The sequence below is a fragment of the Diabrotica virgifera genome, chromosome 3 (genome assembly GCF_917563875.1).
Source record: "Diabrotica virgifera virgifera chromosome 3, PGI_DIABVI_V3a".
In the NCBI taxonomy this organism is placed as follows: Eukaryota; Metazoa; Arthropoda; class Insecta; order Coleoptera; family Chrysomelidae; genus Diabrotica; species Diabrotica virgifera.
In genome coordinates this window covers 144643440-144666446 of record NC_065445.1, presented here as the reverse complement: position 1 = coordinate 144666446, position 23007 = coordinate 144643440, and positions in this window count along the sequence as shown.

The following is a 23007-nucleotide window of genomic DNA, read 5'->3' as shown; positions in this document are numbered from 1 at the left end:
AAGGAGACAGAATACCAAATAATATCAGGGAAAGAACAAAAATCGAAGACATAGTAGAACCTGTAGCAAAAAAGAAATGGAGCTGTGCAGGTCATGTGGCAAGAACACCGAACAACAGCTAGACTAAAAGATTATTGGAATTTCGACCGTGAGTGAACCATCGGATAAACGAAGCAGAGATAGACCACCAACGCGCTGGAGTGACGATGTAAAGAGAACTGCCGGGAACTGGGTAGCTGATAGCTCAATATACGGAGATATGAAGAAACTTAGAGGATGCCTTTAATCAGCAGTGGACGATAATGGTTAGATTATGATGATGATGATACTTTCTAACACATTAAAAATAGTTTGTAGGTATACCGTATAACGATTCAATAAGCTACAAAAAACTACTTACAAGGAAAGGAGGAAAGGGGCGCCTAAAATTACTTGCCCCGGGGCGCTTGAAAGCCTTGGCGCGGCCCTGGTTCTAGCCACACCTTACCATTTGACTTTCTGGATAGGATAACTATAGAAGCCACTTTAGAGATGCATGATGAATTTGAAGAAGGATTTTTGAGCCGTACAAATCGCACTGCACAAATTATTCCTTTTTAGTTCCCTTAAAATAGCACCACTAGCCTATTAAGTATTGCGGGAGCATTTCATAGTGAAAAAGGCATAACCGTGTGTTTCCAAGAATTTGACCGTATTTCTATTTATAATACGTTTTTCTCTTGTTCAGCTATCTGAATTCCTACTTGCCTGTATCCACTTTTTAGGTTGGGTTTAGTAAACCAACGAGAACCGAAGAAAGTGTCTAATTTATCATCTTTTCTTCTTCTTCTTGTTCTTCTTTTATATAGGCAGTACTGCCTGTTTTTCTTCAACGGTGCCTTTCATTCTGCCCCTAAGTAGTCATTCCATCTTTTCCTTGGGCGTCCTATACTTCTTGTGCCTAACGGTGACTTGTCCCTGGCTATTCTTACTATCCTTGATTCAGACATCCTACTTATGTGTTCATTCCACTCTTATTTTCTGTTCTTTACCCAGGTATTTATATTGTCGACCCCACATATGTATCTGATTTCTTCACTTCTTACCCTATCCTGTAGTCCTTTTCCAGCCATCTATCATCTTTTCGACCATAGTAGTTATCTTTCTTTACCTCATTGAGCTATCGTTAGTAAATATTAAACTGCGTGGAAAAATGACCAGACAAATGAGGTTTAAGGACTATTTGATGGTTCAATAATCTCCACTTCTATTCAATATAGTAGTGGAGCCCAAGCGGGGATTTTTGCAGTTACTCGAGCGCGTCAGATTATTACATGTGGAGAAACCTTGTACCCTGAAAATGTACCTCTACCATATATTGGCTCTTAATGCAGGGGAGTTCGTTAAGGGGGGCCGAAAAAAAATCTATCCTTAGAAAAACTCGAAATCGTCAGATTAAGGTGAGGTAAGTTAGAGTATCGTCAGATTATAAGTTCGTCCTCGTCCGCTAAAACTTTTCCCATGCGTCACGATTAATTTTCAAACAAATTAAGTCAAAACATAAAGTGAAACCAACGTCGATATGTATATACTGTTATATTTCTATTTGATATGAAAATTAAATTTTGATAATTATAAACAGAATTCAATTTAATATAAAATATTTTCAATTTTCTCAACCACGGGCATATAAATTTAGAACAACCTGTATACAACAAATTGTTATATTTAAATTTAAGAAGTGATTAGAAAAAGCTTACGGAACTCGGGACAATGCGCTTAGAAAAAACAAAGTGAATGGCGCGTACCATTATCGTTGTTCGCGGAAGGTTCGATCATTAGCATATGCTAAATAAAACTCAAGTGAAATCGATAATAGGTCATTATCGTTGTTCGCGGAAGGTTCGATCATTAGCCGATGCTAAATAAGACTTAGTGGAAATAGAGAATAGGTCATTAAATTTTGTAAATAGTAGAAAGTAATTTTAGAATGGGAATTAACTATTTTCTTTGAAATCCATTAAGCATATTTAGAAAGATTAAAAATTGGTTTTGAGGAAGACTGCGAATGAGAGTTGGTGGTGGAAGGTTGATTTGTGAATCTGGAAGGGATATTTAGAAAGTAGGGGAATGAATGACAAATAGAGATCAGAATGTTTTGAGCTGTCGAGAAGTGAAGTCGAGTAGTAGACGGTAGTGTACGGAGAGTGAGAAAGCCGGTGTAGTTCCGTGAGTGTGGAGATCTATCGTGGAACGAGAGGTAGGCCAGGTTGAGAGAAAAGAACCTCCTTGAGCCAAGAGTGTCCCGGTAGCTGATTGCAGTTTCGAAAAAGGTAGAACACAGCATCACGACAGAAGCAGGAGCGAGAGCTATACGAGCTAATCTTCAAAGGAGAACATTACTGAAAGCCAGGACGAGGTTTTGATCGCAGCCAAGGATAGCAGGAAACGGGTCTTGTGTGAAGACATTCTCAGTTCACCAGAAAAAGGTCAGTCTCATTTGTTTGGACATGAATGTATGGGTTTTTCGTATTAAATACCACATTTAAAATTGAAGAACATAATCAATAATATCAGAAAAGCTTCATCAAACTTAAATAGAATTGTTGCTAATAAATCCTAATAGTTAAATGTTAATAAAAACTTTCAATTGGAAACCAAAAGGAAATAAGATTCCCATTTGTAAATGTTATGTTTAAGAAAAATAAGATCTAGCAAATTTTAAGCAGTGATTGCCATTTAAATAAAATAAACAATATTTTGATTATAATTGTAACCCATATGTGTGTATTATTTTACTCTTTTCTTTCCTATCCCGATTAGGAACCATTGAGAAATACTTAGAAGCCACGAGAGTAAGTAATTAATTTTATAATTCGCCCTGAGATTGAAAACATATTGATATGTGATCTGGTAAATTAATTAGATTATAATTAATGCATTGATTAAATTAAATGACATATAAGAATATTATCTCATATCAATAATCAAGATCACATCAATACATATACATTTTGTATACCGTATACTATATACTACACACATCGACGTACGTTTCACTTCATGTTTTGACTTAATTTGATTGAAAATGAATCGTGACGCATGGGAAAAGTTATAGCGAACGAACAATAAGTACATGCAAAACAGTGTATATTTAAAAAATCTGACGATTTGCTCAATACAATTTGCTCAATATTTTTCCAATGATACCAACCACGACTTCCCACGGAGAGGGGTGAGGGGTAAATTTAGTATTTTAAATAGAATCCCGCGATATTTCGCGAAATGAACATCAGATTGAAAAACTGAAAAATAGACTTATTCAATATTTTTGAAAAATCTATTGAATGACAGCAAGCACGACCCCCCACGGAGGTGGGTTGGGGTGTTACTTTAAAATCTTAAATGGGAGCTCCCACTTTTTATTGCAGATTTGGATTCTTTGCGTAAAAATAAGTAACTTTTATTTGAGATATTTTTTCGAATTATGGATAGATGGCGGTATAATCTAAAAAAACGATTATTGGAAACGGAAAATTAAATTAAAAAATGGAAAGTCCCCACTAAAATGGAAAACTTTACTTAACTCTTTTTGGTTTTAGGACCTACTCTTCACCACCCAATAGGTCCTCATAACGCTCGAGTGACTGCACATTTAGCAAATTTTGGTCCTCTACCAATACTTATTCCGAGAAAATATTTAAAAAATGTATGTAAAATGCAAATGAGGGCATAAAAATAAACGGTGAGTTAACGAACAATATAAGATATGCCGATGACACGGTGATCCTTGCGAGTAGCATAGATGAAATACAACAGGCAATGGAAAGGGTTAATTCAGCTAGTGATGAATACGGCCTGAGTCTCAACTTAAAAAAGAAAAAAGATAAAAAAGATCAAGGCAGGTTTTGTTTATATTTGATTCAGAGTTATACCACCATCCCCATATAGCTATTTCAGCATCCTTATGCATCATCAGTGAAGTTTATGCAGTCACAACTCTGCAGTCACAACTTAAAGAAGAAAAAGCGATGCTGATAAGCAAAAAGCAACAACCTGCTCGACAGTTACGAATAAACAACATACTAATTGACCATGTAGATATACTTTGCATCTTATATATACCTTGGTATTGTTCAAGCAATCTATATAGTGTAATAGGTAAGATTTGTAGCTTTGGGTAGTTCTTCTTTAAGCTATTAGGCCGGCAGCTGGTTTTTTCTGGTAACGAAATATGTAGTTAAAAATATTTATTTATACTTATAATTACATTTAACCTCACAGGGACCCTCCCTCTTACCGCATGCTTGCATTAATAACTGATGTAGAATAGCTTTTATAATTAATCTTGTTATTGTTAGAATTATTGATACTAAAAGAACTTTATAAAAACACCGTTAGATCTAAAATTACTTTAGGTATACAGTTCAAAACTTTTAAAATTCAGCACAAAATGCAAGTATGTCCCCGTTCTTTTTTTATCTATTAAAAATACAAAATCTAAAAATTATTTTTAACAGAGTCTTTTCATTACTACACTTACTACACTTACTACTACACTTACACTTACTACACTTATGCTTGGAAAATGAATTGCACAACACAACAGTTAAAATACTGATACACTTAACTCATTTTCTCCTTCTTCCGTATTTTCTTCGTCACTATCATCGCCCAATTCAATAATAAATTTATTTCCACCATTAATGTGGAAGTTCTCTCCAGAAAGAGCAGGAGAGAAGGAATAGACAGAGAGATCCGAGAGAGAGGTTTAGACGAAGACCTTTTGGAAGTGCCCAATCTTCTTATAATATTCTTCCACTTTGATCACTTTGGCGATTCTTTTTTGCCAGTCTACTTTGGTAATATTGGGTATTTCTTTTTTAATTATCTCAATTACCTTTTTGTCAAATTTAGGAAATGTATTTGAACGCCTTATACTTGGTTTGAATTGTCCCCAAATTAACTCAATAGGATTGAAAACACAAAAATAGGGGGGAAGTCTCAATATAGTGTGTCCATGCTGTTCGGCAATACTCTCTAGAGCGTATAATTTTCTAAATTGCTTCGTGTGTAGAACTTCAATAAGTTGTTTTTTTGTGTACAAATCTTCGAAATACAAATCATTTTCCATTAAAAAATTTTGCAGGACAGCTTTCTTTGAAGATGTATTTGGTATTTTGGTGAGCTGTCGGGAATGATAGGAAGCGTTGTCAAGCACTACTACGCTGTTTTTCTCCAAGTTTGGGATCAGCGAGTTTTCAAACCAATCTTAAAAAATGTCAGCTTCCATATTCTTGTGGTAGTCAACGTTACAATCTTCCATTTTCTTCCCACATAATTTTAAAGCATTCGGAACCCATCCCCCACTTCCTCCGCAATGTACAATAATTAGCCGCGAGCCTTTATTTGCAGGAATTTCTGGTATGCACATGCTTGAACCATCTGTCCATCCTTTCTTTACTGTATTGTGGGTATCATACCAAGTTTCATCTAAATAATAAATTCTCCTCTTTTCTTGCCTATATTTAGTAATTTCTTCTAGGCACACATTACGTCTGTTGACTATTCTTTGGCTTTCCATAAGTATTGCTTGACGTTTATTTATTTTTTTGAATTTAAAGCCCATTTTTTTTATCCAGTTTTGAAGAGTTTTCTCACAGCAGTTCACATTTCGACCGGTTGTTTCCAATTTCTTTCTTATTATTTCTATTGTAGGTATTTATTTCATTGCTTTTGTAGCAGTCGTATATTGTGGTTTTCAATAGTTTTACAAGTGAAGGATTTAAAGGTCTTGAAAATTTGTAGTTACATCGTTTCTTGCGATGATAGGGTTCATTTTTAACTATTTTATATACAGTAGAAAGTGGAATTTCTGTTAAACCAGAGGTGGCTTGTGCCAATAGTGTTTCATCGAAGCCGAATTTCGTACGTAGATTTTTGTATACATACATTCAAACATACTTGCTGTGTTTCAGCATTTAAATGCATTCGAATCTTCTTTACGGGCACTTTTTTTTTAGTAATTACATTCACACTAGCACTGGCAATTTCTACAATATCAGCGTTATCGTACGCGATATTTACATTATCCTACGGACGCGACATCACTATTCACATTAATTAAATTACAATAATCAACACCTTACACTCTCCAAACGAAATACTAAACCAATATTCAAAATAATTACAGCAAACAAAACACTCGAATCACTACACTGCTACCGAACTAAAACTACTATGGTTTTGCACGAAACTTGTGAATCGATGGGAGGTCTGGGCGTAAAAACACAGATGCGTTTAAAGGGCCGCTTCTTAAACATTTAACCTAATATCTTTATTTGAAGAATATCGTATTTCACCGGCATAAAGCTATTCCACAATATGTTTTACTTGGACAATACCAACGTAAATGCAAAATAGGAACAGGACACAGAAATAAAGGCGAGAATAGAACGAGCTAGAGCAGTATTTAATAGTATGAAAAAGCTCCTCGTAAGCAAGGATTTTTGGTGTACCGACGCATTCTTCGTTTATCCTGGACCGAACATGTCACCAACATAGAGGTAATGCACAAAAAAGATAAAGAAATCGTGAGCACAATTAAACAAAAAAAAGTTAAATATCTAGGCCACACATTGAGACACGATAAGTACCATCTACTACAATTGATAATCCAGGGGAAACTAGACAGTAACCGTGAGCCAGGCTGGAGAAGGCACTTGTGGCTCCAAAATCTGCGGAAGTGGTTCGGGCTCATATCGGTCTAACTATTCAGAAGTGGCGTAACCAAGATCAGAATTGCCATGTTTAGACAACGTTCGCAACAGACAGGGCACTTGATGAAGAATAATCGCTTGTTTGTCCATAATAATAATAATAATAATAACCTGTGGGAGTTTTTTGTCAGTTCTTCTATCAGACGCGGCCCCCTGCGAATGGGGGATGCTTTCTGGGTATTCGTAGCGCCAATACCCAGAGGGTAGCAGGGGTACTTGCCGTGGAACAAAAACTGACACCTGGCAGTAGGTATAAAATGCACACCCATTAATATGGAGAATATTGATTTATGTTTAGGATCGCTGCCTGGGGATCGCCAGGGCACGTCTGGAGCCGGCGCTGGACGTGACAGCATGCGGGACGTCGGTGGCAGGGTGTTGAGGAGGCGGGCCCCTGTCATACAATCAGCTACAGCCCAACAACAACAATCGCAAGCGAGCCAAACAACCGCAAGAGCTCCACCCGCTGAAGGTGCTGCGCTGGAACATCAGCCGGCGCTCACTCAAGCGGGACGACCGAGGCAGCGCATGAAATGGACTGTGTCCATTAACGAAAGCATTTTGCGCTTCTATTATAAGGTGACAAACCTCGGTCAAGAAACGATCGGCTACAGACAACCGCTCTATGCCGAATTTTGCAGGGAGTACCCAGATATTCAAGTATCGGAGCAAAGAGTATCAGATCAATACCGGGTAATCATAAGAAACAACCTTATCCCAGAAGCTAGACGCAATACGATCAAAAGCGAAGTCGAACGGGAAATTCACAACCAAGGGCTAGTTTTAGATCAAGTCCTAATGAAATCCTTGATGAGCAGATTCCTGAGATTCCCATACCAGAAACTCAACCTGACAATACACAGCAGGAAAACAACGAGTTGCGCGATAGTCTAGCAAACGAAATGGCTCGTGCCGTACAAGAGTTTAATGGAACAAATCCACTTAGCAGACCACGCTACCACGAATAAACTCTTGTAAGAAACTAGGTGCGCTGTTACAAATTGTGAACACTGAAGTCCTACCCAATTATGTTGTAGAAGCCCACACATTGGAATATCTGCATTTGCTAATCTACTGTGCAGCAACAGCAATTGCTAATGTAATGGTCGTTAAGATCAGAACACGACGGGGGTACTAATAACGGAAGGACTGGTAACAGAATTGCACCCTGGGAAAAAAGACTTCTCGGAAAAATTGAATTACTGCATAGGGATATTGGTCAAGTTACAGAATATATAAGAGGTGTAACAAGTATAAAAGTTATTAAAAGAGCTGAAGAACTAATGCGGAGCACTGCAAGACACTCGAGATACGATTCAGAAAATAACACAGCCCAACATTGTCTGGATACATTAAAATAAAAACTCTCCGTCTATTCAGGACGATTAAGAAGGTATAAAGTTAGTAACAACCGAAAATGTGACAATGCACTTTTTGAGAACTCTGAGAAGGCGTTCTACCGAAAACTCAACTCCACCGTAGAAAGTGTCACAAGTCTTATCCAAGCCAAGAAGAGATTCATGAGTTTTGGGGAAATCAACTTTCCACACCAGCTGCTCTTAACAACAATGCTGGCTGGATAGAAGATACGACGCACAACTGTCACCACTACGTCACAGCTATAGTCTGTTCGCTATACTCAGACGCAACTGGCTACATATTTTAGTCGATAATTTTTTTGTTTTTTGCCAATTTTGCAAAAATTGGCAAAATTAATAACTATTTAGTGATTATTAACTATTTAGTAATTATTTTTTGCCAATTTTACTAAAATTGGCAAAATTACCGACTAAAATATCTAGAAAAATGCGTCTGAGTTTAGCGAACAGACTTTAACTACGATCCCTTCACTACTGAAGAGGTCTCAAATATCATCAAAGAGCTTCATAACTGGAAATCTCCTGGACCAGACGGAGTTCAGAACTTCTGGCTTAAGAAGTTTTGGAGCATTCATGAGTGCTTATGATTAATTAATCATGTTATTTCTAACCCGCAGGAAATACCATCATTTCTAACTCAGGGAACCACTTATTTAATACCGAAGGATCAAAATAACACCCAAGATCCAGCCAAGTACCGCCCAATTACTTGTCTTCCAACTTTGTATAAATTGGTCACATCCTGTATAACCCGGCGTATCTACCAACACTGTGCTCTAAACAATATCATAGAGCCTCAACAGAAAGGATGCGCTAAGGGTTCTATGGGTTGTAAAGAACAACTTATCATCGACTCAGTCACTTCTAACCAGGCATTCACCAAAAAAAGGAACCTCTTTACTGCCTTTATTGACTACAAAAAGGCCTTTGATTCAGTGCCGCATGAATGGCTTATACATATATTGAGAATATACAAAGTCGATGATAACATAGTGACTTTTTTAAGGCATATAATGACAAGTTGGAAGACTAAAATTCACCTCCAAATACCTGGTGAAAACAATATCGAAACGGAAAATATCGCAATCAACCGGGGCCTGTTTCAAGGAGGCTCACTGAGTCCATTGTGGTTCTGTTTGGCTATGAACCCCCTATCACAGCTATTAAACTCCACTGACTCAGGTTTTAGCATTAAAAACAACAATGCTGTAGTAGCGAAGCTTAATCATCTGTTGTATATGGATGATTTGAAATTAATGGCTTCTACTCGAGATAATCTAGAACAGATGCTAAAAACAGTAGAAACATTCTCTAATGATATTAATATGCAGTTCGGCCTAGACAAGTGCCGTGTTTTGAATATAGTCAGAGGAAAGGTACAGCCCGGTGGATTCGATATGCAAAATGGCCAGAACATCGAGGCCATGGGTGAAAACGATATATATATAAATATCTTGGAGTAAAGCAGGCACGGAAAATTGACCATAAGCAAATGAAAACTGAAATAACTACTGAGTTTATACGAAGGATAAAACAGCTGCTTCGTTCACAGCTTAACAGTAAAAATTTGTTTAAGGCACTTAACACCTACACTTGTTCCGCACTTAGCTATTCATTTGGTATTGTTAAGTGGACAAAAACAGTGCAGTAGAAAGAACAACATTACCACGGAATCTAGGAGGAAGAGGACTTATGGATATAGGTGAGCAATTAGATAAACAAATTGCTAATTTAAGAACTTATTTTCAGATGCAAGCTGAGACATCTACTCTACATCGCGCTATCTGAGCAGTAGATGACATAACACCGATCAAACTGAGGGAACCAGAAATGCGCATAAACCACCTCACTAAAGACGAAAAAATGCGCACCTGGATGGGTAAACCTCTGCATGGGCGACATCCCAATGAGCTCAGCCAAGACTATGTCGACAATACAGCGTCGAACTATTGGTTGACATCAGGAAAGATATTCCCTGAAACGGAGGGTTCATTACTGGCCATTCAGGATCAGGTTATACCAACCAGAAATTACCTGAAATATATCATCAAAGACCCTCAGGTTCAAAACGACAGATGCCGATATGGATGTCAAGCCCAAGAAGCCATCCAACATCTTACAGGGGGCTGCCAGGCATTTGCTGCAACTGAATACAAGGAACGGCATGACGCAGTGGGAAAAATCCTTCATCAAGAGATATCTATCAAGCTGGGACTTCTCCAAACGGACCATCTCCCGTATTATCAATACGTCCCGTCCCTGAGAGTATGCTTGAGGATGGCAACTACACGCTATACTGGGACCGCACTGTGCTCACAGACTAAACAGTGGCGCATAATAGACCAGATCTCGTATTAGTCAATAAATTAACGAGACAAACAACCCTCATTGATGTGGCGATTCCTAACAACAATAATCTACGTAGTAAATTTACTGAAAAGATCGCCAAGTACAGAGATCTGGAAATTCAAATACGAAGGCAATGGAGAATGCAAAGTACCCAGACGATACCTATTATTATGTCTACTACTGGAGTCGTTCCGAAGACCCTCCTCGAAAGCATAAAAAAGCTGGGTCTAAATGAACACCTTTATAAGACCATGCAGAAAGCTGTACTACTTGCGACGGCCAGATGCGTACGAAAATTTCTGGGAGAAACTCCAGCATACCAAGTCACGTATGGCTCGAAAACACGGAAAGAGTCCCACCAGAGCTCAATCCTTTTGATACCGTAGGTATCTGGGATGAGTCAATTTTCCCCTTAAAGGGAGTGTGAGCCGTATGGCTAAATCTGGATAATAATTTGTTCCCAGAATGGAAAGAGTCCCACCAAAGCTCAATTCTTTTGATACCGTAGGTATCTGGGATGAGTCAATTTTCCCCTTAGAGGGAGTGTAAGCCGTATGGCTAAATTTGTTCGGTCTAAGTTCCGACAAACGCCTGGCTGGCAGCCCCCGATAAAGTGTTGGATGGATTCTTGGGCTTGACAAAATCTGGATTTATTCGGTCTGGATTTGTTCGGTCGCAAGCATGTCAGCAGTATAGTAGTTAAAAAGTAAAGGGTCGTACAAAACCCTAGAATAGAATAGAAATATGCTTTATTGTCATGAAAAATTGTACAATTTTATCGACAAAGCTTATAAAAGTCAAGAAAACACAACAATAACAATTCAATTTACTAAAATTACAAAGATCGTCAATATATTTGCAATAATAACAATAATAATGAAGTTAAACAGAAGTAATCAATTGCAAAATTTAAGTAGATTGCAAATGCATAGTCTACCTAGTAATTAATAAGATTAAAAGTTACGCTGCTGCATATGACACCCAAATATAGACAAAAAAATGATAATAAAAATACTACTTGTGCAAAGGGTACTGTAATTTCTTAGTTATTGATTAAGAAAATCTTCTACTGAATAATATGGTCTTTCAGATAGGTAGGCTTTTGTCAGTTTACGGAATTTGGGGAAAGATGCTGCAGATTTAAGTTGTAGAGGGAGATGATTTTAAAGTTTTTTGCGGAATATAATATAGATTTCTTTACTAACTCAGAGGACGGGGTCGACATATAGACGTCAAACCTAGAATTTCTCGTGAAGTAGTCATGATTAGGTCTTGGTGGAAAGACATGTAGATGTTTACGAATTAAGCAAACAGTTTCTAAAATATACAAAGATGGAAGGGTTAAAATTCTGTGATCTTTGAAGTAACTTCTGAAATGTGTTGTTCTTCTGAGGCCAAACAGATATCTACTTGCTCTTTTTTGTAATTTGAAAATAACATCGAATTGGGCAGCTGTACCAGAACCCCAAAAAGGAAGACCATAACGAAGATGTGACTCGAACAAAGAAAAATATGTTATTTTGGAAGACGCTAAATTGAGTTCATTCGAAACAGATCTTATAGCATAGCAAGCTGAGGATAGTTTCTTCCTTAACAAATCGATATGGTGGGACCATTTAAGGTTGCTGTCTAAAAAAACATACCAAGAAATTTTACAGAATCGACGGTACTGATCTAGCTGTTATTAAGAGGTAAGGGTTGAAGGACTCCTTTATAAGAAAATGCTACTGTTTTATCTACGTTAAACGAGAGTAAATTGGAGTCAGACCAGGTTTTTATTGTAAGTAGATCAGAAGTTATAGTAGAATGAAGAGTTGCAATATTTGAGTTGCTCCAAGTGATACTGGTATCATCAGCAAAAAGAAAGGCTTTTCCATCGATTTTTAAACTAGTGATGTCATTAATAAAGATAAGGAAAAGTAGAGGACCCAATACTGAACCTTGAGGTACCCCACATACAATGTTTTTGAGACTAGAGTCTGTATCATTTGCTCTAACCAGTTGTTTCCATTTATTCAAGTAAGATTGGAACCAATCTAAAGAAATACCTCGAATTCCGTAGAAATTTAATTTTCTTATCAAAATGTTATGATTTACGCAATCAAAAGCTTTGGCGTAGTCACAAAAAACGGTGGCAGTGTGAAGATTATTGTTCAGTGCTTGATAAACCTCATGTAGTACAGAAAAGATGGCATCAGTGGTGCATTTATTATTTAAAAAGCCGAACTGATTTTGTCATAAAATGTTGTTTTCAACTAGAAAGGACATAAGTCGGGCTTTTATGAGTCCCTTAATAATTTTGGAGAATACCGGTAGTAGTGCAATAGGTCCAGTGGCGTAACAAACTCCGTCGGGGCCCTCCCGCAGAATTGGATATGGGGCCCCCTTTAAAAAATTACTAAATGCGACATGTTGTGTAACAAATACCTATATGTGTTAGAGCCCAGTAAATCAATGTAAAATATGGCGATACCGTGTAATTTTCAGTGTCACCATCGAAGTGGTCAACTCAAGACTTTTCGAGTTATTTATGAGTAAAAATGTTTATTGTTCATAAAAAAACACGTTTTTAGGCGATTTTTCGCAAATAGTTCAAAAAGTATTCGATCGAAAAGAATATTGTTAGCAAAAATGTATCTAGCTTATAAAAAAAAATAAAACAAAAATGAAGTCTATCGACTCAGTAAAAGAAAACTTATACCTCATGAAAAGTTTTTCTTATTCGTCAAATTTCAAATCGAATATTTCAACGTGAAATAACCAAAAAATGAAATAGTATTCGGGGAAATTCAAAATATAGTTAATCCCATTTTTTGGTAAAACATTGTGAAAATCTCCCCCTATTTAGCACCCCAAATGAAACTACTCATTATCGCCTTACAAATTACCTAACTTTTCTATTTGACCTGTAAGTTTAACCGGTTGAAAGTGCTTATTTTTAAAAGGGTTCTAGTTGAAGGGCTTGAACGAGTCACTAATCACGAGTATATGCAAATTTTAAACAGCCATGTCTTAACCAATTTTTGTCTTACAGAAAAATAAAATAAAGCCAAAATATTTATAAAAGCAAAACATTTCTATACTCTGAGATTTTTCGTATCACTAATACTTTTTAATTTATTTCGAAAAAAGCATTTTTCCAAAATAAAAAAAACTTTAAAGTTTTTTCAAAAATAAGAACTTCGAACCGGTTAAACTTACAGATCATATAAACAATAAATATTTAAAGTGAATGGTAAGCGCTTATGATAAATTTTATTTTGGGTGCGAAATAGGGGCAGATTTTCACATTTTTTTACCAAAAAGGGGTCAACTTTATTTTGAGCGTAACTCGTATAGTTTTGGTGCTAGAAACTTTTATAAAAAATAAAAATAAAGCTTTTTTTTTGAAATATTTAAAAAAGTTTTAAGAGCTTTTCCCGAAAAGTGCTTCATTTTTTGGGTATTTCAGGTTGAAATATTCGATTTGGAATTGGACAAATAAGAATAATTTTTCATGAGATTCAACTGAGCTTGTACTGTGTCGATAGACTTCATGAATAAGTACACCATTTTCTGTATCTTATAAGCTATATTTGCTACAAATATTTTTTCGGTATCTAATATTTAATTCGATAAATACTTATTTTTGAGTTATTTGCGAAAACCCGTCTAAAAGCGTTGTTTTTTTTTGAAAAATAAACATTTTCAGTCGCAAATGACTTGAAAAGTATTAGCATAGATAAAGAAACTCTATAGAAGAACAAAAGTTGCTTATAATTAGTCAATTTATACATTTCCGGACTTATTTTAAACGTATGTTTTTCACCCCAAGGAGGGGTGTCACCCCCCGAAGTAAAAGCAACCAACGGCATAAATCCGACTTTGAAGGGAAGTGTAACTAGAACCTAAATTCAAATTGTCAAGCAAATACGTCAGTCGTAACGCTGATAATTTCACTCAAAAACTGTCATTTAGTGATCTATTGGTGTATTCATGCATTGTTTATGACGACTTACATTTTTCATCTTTATTGGTATAAAATAAAATAGAACAAAAATTACTAAATGATTACATTAGCATTATTCTATGAGATCAACAACTTTCTTCGTGCACTATCTACCATCAGCGAATATATCTACAATTTTATTAATTCGGATGGACAACTTCATTTTCAATACTGCACTGCTTAAAAAACGTATGTATGCAAATAATATAACAACACATTTTTACATATATTAGACAACAAGATGGGGCCCTTGACATATTGGGGCCCCCGTAAGCTTCATGCTGCGGGGGCCTCTGTTATGCCTCTGGATAATTGTATCGAAATACTAAACGTAAGTAAATTCGGCAAATTGAAATTCTCAAATCTTTCAGTAGTCACGTACAAAGCATTATAGTTTATTGTCGTTACCATAAAATTTCGGTAGGCTGGAAGGGATTAAGTTTCTAGATATAATGAAAAAATGATTCACTTGGCAAATACGTCTATTTAGGAATTTACGTTTTTAATTTTAAACACACAACGTAAAATATGTAATATAACAATAAAAGATTTTTACATAATATCAGATGACAAGATGGGGCCCCTAAGCGATTGGGGCCCCCCCGCAAGCTTCACGCTGCGGGGGCCTCTGTTACGCCCCTGAATAGGTCTATAATTGCAGGTATTAGATATTTCACCACCTTTATGAAGAGGAATAATGATGGCTGTCTTCAGGCACTCTGGAAATTTACCTTTCTCAAAGGAATCATTAATTAGTGAGATGAGGACTTCTAACACATTTTCTGGGAGATTAGAAAAAATTTTTATCGATAGACCATCAGTACTACAGGAGGATTTGCTTTTGATGCTATTGATTGTTTTGATCAGTTCAGATTTATCGACTGGTTTTATAAAGAATGAATTCGAGACCTTTCTTGAATTAGGGAGATAAGCAATGGGATCTTGTTGTGGCAAAATAGTTGATGTAATATTTTTACTCACATTAACAAAGTATTCATTTAGATTGTCAGGGTCTGGAAGGGAAATTGTTTTAGCAGTGTGGGTTTTATTTCGAAGATCGTTTATTATGGACCAAGTTTCTTTTGCAACACTTTTTGAGCTTCCCAAACGGTTATGGTAGTAGTCTTTTTTAGCTGATTTTATAAGTTTAAAATAGGTTGTCCTGTACTTGGTGATATATTCAGTGATAGAGACGTTGGTAGTAAATTTCCTGATATAGAGGAGAGAACGCATATTCTTGGAAGATATTCGGATACCTTTAGTAGTCCAGGGTTTGCGATGTTTTGGCTTAATTGCAATTAAAGGAAATGCTTTATTGAAGATACAGACAAGCTTGTCCAAAAAAGCTCTGAAATTATTATCCACGTCCATAGCAGGAAAGCACCACTCAGAGGTTAAGCATAAATATTGGAAATTACGAAAGTTCCGGGTGGAAAAAATCCTGCCTAAACGTCGGGTTTTCGAGGAGGGTTTGCTCAAGATATTATACTTCGTATAAACTGCTTCATGATCAGATAGTCCAGCATTAATAATTGTAGAGTGGACATCAAGGGGTGAAAAATCTGAGACAGTATAATCAATTATGGTAGGTGAAATTTTGTAATCCTTGTAGGAGAATCAACGTGCATTGTTAGACCATACGATTCAAATATGTTGACCAAGGATATTTGTGTAGCACTAGCAGCAGCATAATCAATGTTAAAGTCCCCGCATAAAATTTTTCTACTTTTATGGGGCAGGTCATCTAACAAATTTAGCAGGTTCTGAAGAAAAAATAGTTCCACGGAAGAGTTAGGTGATCTATAAATGCAAATAATATAAAGATTAAGATTCTTATTGTAAATTAACGAAAACTCAAAGAAGGCTTCACTTAGCAGAAAGTCATATTTTTTTACCGAAGAAAAATCATTGATAGTAGATAGAATTAGGGTGCCTCCGTAAGCTGAGCTTGGACGATCATACCTAGCAATTGTGGTGTATTTTTCTACAAAAAAAGGCTCGTTGACTTCAAGCCAGTGGTCTGTAACCGCAACTACCGGGGGAAATCCTAATTCCTCTAGGAACAAAAATAATTCATCAGTTTTGTATCTTATAGAACGAATATTAATCAGAACCATGCTAAAGTTGTTATCACTAAAACAATTTGAGGATTCTAGTCCCTCAGAACACGTCGTTATGTTTAAAAATTTCGTTTTGGAGAGGCAGCGGAAAAGTAATTTCGGTGACATTCCCTTGATTTTTGAAGGTGTATAATTCTTTCAGAAGTGAGAAAGGATCTGTAAGCATCAAGATCAGCTTCCACCTCATCTGGACCAATCCCATAGGCATTGTTAAATTCCAGCAGAATTCGTCGTAGATCTTCAGTCTTAGTGGGAAGTCTCTCGGAAGCCAAAAAGAGTTTAACACTTGTATTGGTAAATCCATCGTAAAACACTGAAGCTGGTTGGTCGTGTAGATAATCAAGATGAAGTTTAATGGCTTTTAAGATATCCGGTTCCCTTAATCTGGCTAGAAGACCCGGTGTGTTAATATTTTTTCCCATTGTTACCTGGAATATCATATTTCTCGGCATGGTGTTAATGAAGTTTATTATAGTAGTGGAGGAAAGTATGCTAAATGTGCAGCCACTCGAGCACTTTCGGGACCTATTGGGTAGTGAACAGTAGGTTCTAAAACCAAAAAAAGTTAAGTAAAGTTTTCCATTTTAGTGGGGACTTTCCATTTTTAATTTAATTTTCCTTCTCCAACAATCGTTTTTTTCCGATTATAGCGCCATTTATGCATAATTCGAACAAATGTTTCAAATAAAAGTGACTTATTTTAACGTAAGGAATCCGAATCTGCAATAAAAATGAGGGTTCCTATTTAAAATTTTAAAGTAACCCCCCATCCCACTTCCTTGGGGAGTCGTGTTTGGTGCCATTCGATAGATTTTTCAAACATATTGAATCAGGGTATTTTTCAGTTTTGCGATCTGATGTTCATTTCGCGAAATATCGCGCCATTCGTATTTAAAATTTTTCCCCACCCCTCTCCTTGGGGAGTTGTGTTTGGTATCATTCGATAGATTTTTGACAAATATTGAGCTCGTATTGTTTAGTTTTTAGATATATCGTTCATTTCGCGAAATATTCGCTTTTTTCTTGTGAAACTTTGTGACTCGCCTATTTTCTTACGCCCCGCCCAAATTGTCAGATTTTTGAAATGTACACTGTTTTGAATGTACTTAACTTACCTTATCTTAATCTGACGATTTCGAGTTTTTCTTAGGATACATTTTCTTTTTCGGCCTCCCTTCTTAACGAACTCCCCTGTGTTTAGAGCCAATATATGGTAGAGGTACATCTACAGGGTACCAGGTTTCTCACCATATGATAATCTGACGCGCTCGAGTTACTGCAAAAATCCCCGCTCTTAGGCTCCCCTACCATTATCTTTAATCTTTAAATGAAGTGATCTCCTGTCTGCAGGAGATATTACAGGCCAGTTGATATATTAATCGCTGTGTTCAAAGACTATCATTTAATGCGGTTAGATCTATGAATGTTGCGGCTGTTTTTTGTTTCTTTTGAAAACTAGTTTCTATTCTATAAATATTCTATAAAATTGTGAGTAACAAGAATTTGTCCATATAACTTCGATTATGGCGAAAGCCTTCTTGATCAGTTGTGACATTTCTAATTACCATGTGACTAATTCTGTTAAGAGAAGCTTTTCTGATAGTTTTCTACCATGCTGAGTAGGGCATTTTTCTATAATATCATGGGGTAGTTTATTATTTGCTAATATACGGATTTAAACTTCATACTTTAACTTACAAACCTACTTATATTTAAAATTCTAATCTTTTAATAAAAGTTAGTTTTTGTTAATATTGCTCGATTATCTTATAATATAATTTTGGAGCATAGATAATTCATAATAAATACTCAAATTATTATTTTCTTACAAAAAATGTAATTTATCTTGTTTCTTTCTTAACGTTCGTTCTAGACATATTTATCAGCAACAGCTGATATGTTAAGAACGAAGTAATCCTTTTGTATTAAACATTTTTAAAACTTATTACCGACCCACTTTTTATATGTTCTTCTTACTACGTTATTGATTATTTTTTCAGTGCATAATTAGTTTCAAATTAATCTAATATCGAACAGTAGCCGGCTAACTCACGCATCGTTGCATTATCTTACAAGAGGATAAAAAAGAATATTTCGGAAGACCATATGGACTGCGATCATTGATTTTTTGTGTTTGGTAACTTTTTCACGATCACGATAACCGCCATATGTTCGTATGCCCTTTGATCGTCAAAAACTTTTAATAAGATGGTGAGCCGTTCACAAACGCCCATTGCGATTATCTAAGTGCGTTTCAATATTTTTGTTGTAAAATTTCGTAACCGATATTGTCAGCAGCTTGGCAGATGACTCTAAAGATTACAGGAACCCTAAATATTGTTTTAAAATATTGTATTAAGTTGGCAAAATAAAAATTTACGTTTTAATAAATTAAAACTAGGTCATTGATTTTAATATAAGATAATACAGGTAACAAATGAGGGGGCTGTAGCAGTGTATTATTTTTACAATCGAAACTGGGTTAATAATGCAAATACAAATAAATTAATATGAAAAAATCTTTTTAAGAAACGCTTTTCTTTAGTTACGAGTAACTAAAATTAAACATATAAAAAAAATCAACTAAAAAGAAAAAATTTAAAAAAATTGAAAAAATCTAACACACTCGTTAAAGAAAAGCGTGGTACGAAAACCGTTTACTCGATGAAGACGCGCCACGCTTTTCTTTAACAAATGTGTTAGATTTTTTCATTTTTTTTTTATTTTTTGCTTTTTATAATATGTTTAACTTTAGTCACTCGTAACTAAAGAAAAGCGTTTCTTAAAAATATTTTTTTTCATATTATTTATTTATTACTTTTTAGTCTTACACTTTTCAAACATTAAATCGTCATGGTTTTTAAAATATGTATAAAACATAATGATGTACAAACATGAAAAGTGGTCGGAATCGGCAAAAAATTTAAAACGTTATTGTTTATTTATGAAGCATAACGTAAACAATTAACGTAAAAAGTGAAAATATGTATAGTTCATATAATTAGCTACAATCTGTAAAAGTTTCAAGTTTCTTCATTGTAAAAAACAAGAGAATTTAAGCATTTTTCGTTAAAATCGTTTTTTTTTATTTAAACAATTAATAAACAAAAAATTTTTTATTGACTATTCCTGTATATGTCTGCAAATTTTTAGTCATTTGAAATGAAGAAAAGGCAGTCAAGTTAACGTCTAAAGATTTGACCCAAACTCTTGAACTAAAAAAAAAGCGTTTAATTAATTAATACGACAAAACTAATTCTAATGTTAATTGTACGTCTCTACCGGTGGTTTTTCTAAGACTACGATTAAAACGCGAATTTTTTTAATTCGAGTTTTGGTTGAAGTTTTGTTTCGTATCGTATTTAAATTTGACACGAATAAACGCCGGTTTATACAGGGTGTCCCAAAAGTAGTGGAACAATCGAATATTTCGCGAACTAAACATCGGATCGAAAAACTGAAAAATACGCGTTCAATCATTTTCAAAAATCTATCCAATGACACCAAACACCTCCAGGGGGTGTACTGGGGGTAACTTTAAAATCTCAAATGGAAACCCCCAGTTTTTCTTGCAGATTTTAATTTGTTGCATAAAAGTAAGCAACTTTTATTCAAGACATTTTTTCGAACTGTGGATAGATGGCGCTATAATTAGGAAAAACGATTTATCCTGATACCATGGGTAAATTATAGAAACGGTCTAATATCTTACGAAATACACTTCCAAATAAGAAACTAAAAACAAATTTTTAATCTTTTTCGAAAACCTATCGAATAACACCAAACATGACCCTCCAACCCACCCCCTGAATGTGGGGTGGGGGGTAACTTTAAAATTTAAAATAGCAACCCCCACTTTTTTATTACAGATTCGGATCCGTCATGAAAAATTAAGTAACATTTATTCGAAACATTTTTTAGAATTGTTAATAGATGGCGCCTTAATTGGAAAAATTCGATTTATTAGCGCCATCTATCAGAAATTAAAAAAAAAAAATTTCAAATAAATGTTGCTTAATTTTTTATGACGAATTCGAATCTGCAATAAAAAGTGGGGGTTGCTATGTAAGATTTTAAATGGAGGGGTTTGGTGTTATTCGATAGGTTTTCAAAAAAGATTAAAAATCTGTTTTTTGGTTTCTCATTTGGAAGTGTATTTCGTGAGATATTAGACCGTTTCTATAATTTACCTATGGTATCAAGATAAATCGGTTTTCCCCAATTATAGCGCCATCTATCCACAGTTCGAAAAAACGTATTGAATACAAGTTGCCTACTTTTACGTAACGAATCCAAATGTGCAAGAAAAACTGGAGATTTCCATTTAAGATTTTAAAGTTACCCCCACCCCACCTCCAGGGTGTGTAGTGGGGATTGGTGTTTGGTGTCATTGGATAGATTTTTGAAAATGATTGAATACGTATTTTTCAGTTTTTCGATCCGATGTTTAGTTCGCGAAATATTCGACCGTTCCACTACTTTTGGGACACTCTATATATAAACAAATATACGAGCGTTCAAAATTTTAAACTTTATTGTTTATTTATGAAGCATAACGTAAACAATTAACGTAAAAAGTGAAATTATGTATAGTTCATATCATTAGCTACAATCCGTAAAAGTTCAAGTTTTTACATTGTAAAAAAACAAGAGAATTTAAGCATTTTCCATTATAGTCGTTTTTTTTTATTTAAACAATTAATAAACATAATTTTTTTATTGGCTATTCGTGTATTGTTCCCGCGAATGCATATGTCTGCAAATTTTTATTCATTTGCATTGAAGAAAAGTCAGTCAAATTAACGTCTAAAGATTTGATGCAAACTATTGAAGTAAAGAAAAGCATTTCAAAATTGCAACACTTGATCACCAGGTAGCAGTATATTCTGGCAAAGCTCTTTCAACCTCTTCTAATGCAACCCAGAATATTTTATTCCATATATTCTGTCATACATACATTGATCGGACATTGATTTTCATAGTTCCTATCTTCGCTTGTGTTAATATTAATCCCCTTTGCTCCTTTTCAGTTTTTAGGCTTTTATCGGGGCATGGCAACGCTCTAAATATTGTTAGCATACTGTCTCCATCTTTGCTGTCTCCCTTCTTGCTCCAACCTTAATAGAAGTTTCCCCGCCAGTCTTAATTTGGTCTGTCCATCGAGTTTAAGATCTTTCTCTTGGTCTTCAGCCTTCTAGCACTCCTTATACTACCAATAGTTCCATGTTCCCGTTCTTCTGGATATGTGCCCGAAGTAATTTAGGTATGTTCAGTTTAATTGTTTTAGTATCCTGTCTCCATATGAAGTTCTTCCATAATCGACATGTAGGTTCTTTGTTCTGTCCAGGAGACACGTGGTATTCTTCTGTAAAACCACATTTCGAAGGGTTTGAAGGATCTTAATTTTATCCATTTTTTGAGGGTATATTTGTCTCCAAGAAGCTATATACTCTTTTTCTTCTTATGGTGCCTATCCGTTACGGATGTTGGACACTAACATGGCTATTCTGACTTTGTTGACTGCTGCCCTGAAAAGTCCGGTAGTGGTTAAGTTAAACCATTTTCGCAGGTTATGCAGCCAGGATATTCTTCTTCGTCCTGGACCTCTTTTCCCATGCACTTTACCTTGAAGTATGGTCCGAAGTAAGTCATATCGTTGTTCATTGCGTATTATATGGCCCAGGTATCCCAGTTTGCGAAGTTTTATGGTTACGTCTAGTTCGCGCTCTTTACCCATTCTATGTAGAACTTCTTCGTTGATAACTCTGTCTATTCAGGAAATCCTCAACATGCGTCTATAGCACCACATCTCAAATGTTTCGAGTATCTTCAGTGATGCTTCAGTTAAGATCCATGACTCCACGCCATATAAGAGAACGGAGAATACGTAGCATTTTAGTAAACGAACTTTTATTTCCAATTTTATATCGTGGCTGTTAAAGATTTTTTTCATTTTGACGAAAGCTGATCTTGTCTTCTCGATCCTTACCTTAATTTCCGTCGATTGGTCCCACTGTTCATTTAATTTTGCACCCAAATAACAAAAGTTGGTGATTTGTGTTATAGGTTGTTGGTTAACTAGTAATTGACCACGTGGTATCCTATTTTTGCTTATAACCATGTATTTGGTTTTTTTATGTTAAACCTCTACTTACTTCTGCCACCCTAGAGACAAGTGTCTGCAGACCTTCAAGACTGTCTGCAAAAATGACAGTATCATCAGCGTATCTTATGTTGTTCAATCGTTCTCCGTATATAAGTATTCCCTCGTCCATGTCCGTTAGCGCTAGGTTCATAATGTGCTCTGAATATGTATTGAACAATAATGGAGACAATATACATCCCTGTCGCACACCTCTTTTTATTTTTATGTCGTCTGCTAACTGATCCCCTACTCTAACAGCTGACTCTAA